This window comes from Sinocyclocheilus rhinocerous, unplaced genomic scaffold (genome assembly GCF_001515625.1).
Source record: "Sinocyclocheilus rhinocerous isolate Xijiao unplaced genomic scaffold, SAMN03320098_v1.1 scaffold178, whole genome shotgun sequence".
Taxonomy (NCBI): domain Eukaryota; kingdom Metazoa; phylum Chordata; class Actinopteri; order Cypriniformes; family Cyprinidae; genus Sinocyclocheilus; species Sinocyclocheilus rhinocerous.
Window position 1 is genome coordinate 991015 of NW_015653463.1, and position 4926 is coordinate 995940.

At 34.1% G+C, this 4926-nt stretch overlaps 1 protein-coding gene across 1 annotated transcript in view; it reads left to right on the top strand.

Moving 5' to 3' along the window:
- Positions 1 to 2633: 2633 nt before the first annotated feature.
- LOC107715844 (peptidyl-glycine alpha-amidating monooxygenase B-like) overlaps positions 2634 to 4926 on the top strand; it is a 50474-nt gene continuing 48181 nt past the window's right edge. The window contains exon 1 of the mRNA XM_016522056.1: positions 2634 to 2709. The gene's annotated coding sequence lies outside the window, so the exon portion shown is untranslated. The remainder of the gene's footprint in view (positions 2710 to 4926) is intronic.

Consider the following 4926-nt stretch of genomic DNA (forward strand, 5'->3'; position numbering starts at 1 on the left):
AAAAGTAACGCAAAAGTAACGTAACGCATTACTTTCCATAAAAAGTAACTAAGTAACGTAATTAGTTACTTTTTTATGGTGTAACGCAATATTGTAATGCATTACTTTTAAAAGTAACTTTCCCCCAACACTATCCATTACCTACATTACACATTTCAGGTAGGCTAACATAATCAGACTACTGTTAGATTACTTTTATCGCATATCGATAATCTTGTACCATATTGATATAAAATACAACGATGAAGAAAATATTTCCATTCAATATTATTAACAAACTGAAGTGCGTTAAACATTATATTACGGTTGTGAGGGAACTGCAGGGTGAGTTAAATTGAATGTTAAATTGAGTCATTATGAAATCAATCAAAATGAAACACCTACTAAAAAATGAAATATTTTATTGGTTCACCTGCATGTCATGTGACCATAACCAACGCCAGAGAACCATGAACATGCAAAATGTGGTGCTTCATTATTAAAATATATTTATTTTAAAATCTCAGGGGTACTTCAAGTAAATATATTAGGAGAAAGAGGATCAATTTGTGCATTTTAATGTGTTTGAAAGACAAAAGCCATAGACATAGAAATACATGGTTCAAATAAAAATGAATGTGTCCAGTTGATGCAATATCGAAACACTTCTTAAACATGAAATGATTTTTGTAAATCCAGTGGTTAAATGCTGTGTAGCCACCTGACTGATCTCTGTGTGAACGTCCACAAAACTGGACGACTTTCTGAGAGTATATAAGCAGTATAGGCTATTTTAAAAAGGACAAATTAAAATAAGAAAAAGAGGATTTAGGGAGAATCACTAAATTATGAATAATTTATTGCTATTGTGCGAATAATAACCCTTACCAAAAAGTAGTATACTTCAAGTTTATTTTAGTAAGTATACTTAAGTAAAGTTCAAGTATATTTTTAAGTATACTTTATGTAGTAAGTATACAAATATCAGTGTAGTAGTAGTATACTTGTAAGTGTACTATTTCAATACTCCTTGGGACTAAATTGGCCCACTTTCTAGTATATAAAAGTATACTTTTAAGTATACTTTAAGTATAACAGTAGTAAACTTTGAGTACACAACTAGTTTACATCAAAATGTTTAGTTTGTACTGCAACTATACTAAAAGTGAACTTATAGGTATACTGATAGTTTACTAATTAAATACTTGTAGCATTTTTAGTACACTTTGAAGTATAGTCTCAGTAAACTACTAGTTTAGTAGTTTTATACTGCAAGTATACTCGTAAGTTTTCTTTAAGTGAACTTTACATCATACTTTAAGTATACTACTATGTCCCTATTTAGGTATTAATTTGTATATATTTTGTTACATGAATATCTGAACATACAAAACATCAAAAGAACAGGGTATCTGCTTGTAAACAAAAACATTTTATTCTAGCTTCATGCATTCTTTTTTTAAACACTTGAATGTGGGTAAGTTTCATTAATAAAAAATTAAGAAATAAACAACATTTTGAACAAAAAGCTGAAAAAAGACTATGAATTGGATTCAGAATGATAATCAAAACGTTGATAAAGTCGATCAACACCCCAAAGCTTGACAGTTATTATTACCTCTTCATTGGTCGACATTTTATTCCATAATGTTACACAGTTTTGATATTGTTTTATGTCTGATGATCGTGTTAGATTACATGTGGAAGCATCTGTTGTTTCGGTTTCTTCTTCACTTGTGTTTTTTGGAAATTCTGTACAGAAGATGTGTACTAGCGCCCTCTACAGTATAACAATGAAAACACGGATTCTAGGAGCACAGTTATAGCTAAAATATATTTAGACTTTTTCTAAGTATAAGTCAAGTATACTTAAATGTCATTTTAAGTATATTTCTGAGAAGTACATAAAAGTAGACTAAAAGTATACTTTCCTATTTTTAGTTTAAAAGAAGTATACTAATAACACACTTGAATAAACTTCTTTTTCGTAAGGGAAGTAATCATGTAATCCATAAAAAAGTAACTGTAGGCTGATTATGAGTATTTTAAAATGTAACTTAATCTACAAGTGCTTAATTTTTGGAATCTGATTACTTAATCCAGATTACATGTAGCCTAATCTTTTACTACCCAGCTCTGAATGCGATGAAACAGGGCATTTGTTTTTTTTTAAATATAATGTGGTCAACACCGAAATCTGATAACACACTCTCAGAAATAAAGGTACAAAAGCATTCACTGGGGCGGTACCTTTTGACCCTTTTAGGTAGTATATGTACACTTTATGCAGCGATCTTTCATATTCACGCCAGAAGGTAGCGACAAAAGAATGTGTTATGATTTATGAGTGAGTCATTTAGCCTATGTGTTATGACTGAGTCATTGCACAAATCTGTACTAAAACGCAACAGTCCTTATGCTTTATTATACTATGTGTGTTTACTGTATCAATCATTTCCTGCTCAAAGATCACTGACGTTTTAAATATAGGCTATCTATGTCCATTTATTTTCCCATTAATTATTTTCCCATTTTATTATTTTACTTAACTATATTTCATATTTACATTTTAAAAAGTGATTGTTTTCAATTTATATATTTTAAATATTAGACTCATAACGTTCATCCGTCCACGATCACGTGGTAGTCTCGCACGCTCAGGAGCTCACGTATCGATTACACTGGTCTGACTGACACCGAACCCGAGCAAAACAAGCGCAGGAAATGAAGGTAAATAACTTGTCATTTCTATGAGTAGAGTATATTATCATTTCATGTTCATTTGTTATTCTCACATAAGCCCGTCGTTTGGTCAGTGTTTTCTCAGTTTTTGATCCGTGTCAGAGAAGTCCACTGAACTTCACGCGACGTCAGCGGTTAGCAAAGCAAATAACTTAGCCGTATACTTTCGGACTTGTTTATTACAACTATTACAAAATTGTATTTTATAGCAAATGTGACGTTTTATTCTAAAAAAAGAATGGTTTACTGAATACAGCTTATGGATGTGGCTAAAAAGACAGCTGTTTCTTATTCGGATGAAACTATAAATGTTTATTAATGTTTTTACAGATGTATTTTAATAATCGGGATTAAAGTAAAAATATTATTGTTTTATCTACCACGTTTACGTTTGAAACGTTGATATTACTCATGCTTTTTTAAATCACTGATGGTGTCCAATAGTGTATTGTGTCATTTATCATGTTTTGCTGGTTTTATTTTTTAAGTATCACATCAATTACAGACTTTATTCAATATAAACACGAGCCATCATTACATTTGTTTTTAGATCAAATTGTTCGCTTGTACTGTATAGTTCCCAAATGAAATTGATTCAAAGACATTACATTATTGTGGCAATCAAAAGCATCGAATATGCATAAAAAAAAAAACTACAGCTATACTACAAATGTTGAGCCTTCCTTATCTGACACATCCTTTTCAGGTCTTGTAGTCTCTGCTAATGAGCTGAAGAGTTGAATCAGGCGTATTTTATTAGGAAGATTTTGGGAATGTGTACAGTTGTTGGTGTTCCTCCAGGAACAGAGTTGGGAAATGGAGAAAGCGTTATAACTCTTTGAAACAGCTTACACAAAGACATGCCACTGCTTGTAGCTGTTATTATTCTTATAGCAAATAGTCTCTTTGTATCTTTACCTACTGTTATCTTGTGTACTGTTAGGTATAACATGTCAAAAACACACTGTTGAGTTTCTGTACAGTCCTGATCAAACCTACCTGGACCAGTTAAACAATGTCTTCAGCATCACTTGAAAAATCACAGGCCAGGTGTGCCGAAGCAGGTTGGAAATAAAATTTGCAGGGCAGTGGTTCCCAGTGAGCAGGGTTGAAGACCTAGACCCTCAGCTCATCCAAGATGCAGATGAGTTTGTTTCTTCATCAGATTTGGAGAAATTAGCTGATAAAAACCTCACATTAATCCACATATAAACCACAAGTACCACTGAGCAGATCTTTAACTGTATCACCGAAAAGTATCTGCAGCATCAGCATGAGCTCTTCCACAACTTCATTGACTTTAAAAAAAGCCTTTGATAGGGTGTGGCATGATGGCCTATGGCAAGTACTCAGGAATTTTAAGATCGATGAGGGAATAGTAGAGAATAGAGATATTGAAGACCTTGTATGAAAGAACAAGTAGCGCTGTCCTCCTAAATAACCAAATTGGGGATTTTTTCCCAACAACCGTAGGAGTGAGATAAGGATGCATACTGTCACCTATACTCCTCAACCTGTTCCTGGAGCAGATAATGCTAGAGACTCTCCAAGACCATCATACATCCATCTCCATCAATGGCAGAGCAATATGCAACCTTAGATTTGCTGATGATATAGATCTCTTGGCTGGCAGCAACCAAGAACTACAAGAACTGACCAACAAGCTAGTAGAGAGGGCAGGTGCATATGCCATGGAAATCAGCACAGAAAAAAAGAAAAAAGCGTTAAAGACACCACCACTAACATTACCACGGGAGGGCAAAAGCTTGAAGAGGTAGAAGGATTTAAACGGGTCATATGGTGTTGCTAAAAATAACATTATTTTGTGTATTTGGTGGAGCAACATTATACAAAGATGGCTCTTGCACAGCAGAAATCCGTATCAGAATTGCTACAGCAACTGCTGTAATTTCAAGGCTCCAAAAGCTCTTTAGAAGCAAAATCATCAACCTTTGCACAAAGTACCTCCTGTTCAAGTCATTGGTGGTTTCCGTCCTGCTATACGGTTGTGAGGCATGGACACTTCTAGCTGAAGACGAGAGAAGGATTCAGGCCTTTGAGTTCAAATGTCTCAGAAAGCTCATGGGCATTACCTATTTAGAGCGAAAAACCAATGACTATGTCCCGGGACGGATGCACCAGCCTGGTAGGCTCCCATGATCCTCTGCTGGCCATTGTGAAGAGGCGGAAACTCCAGTGGTTTGG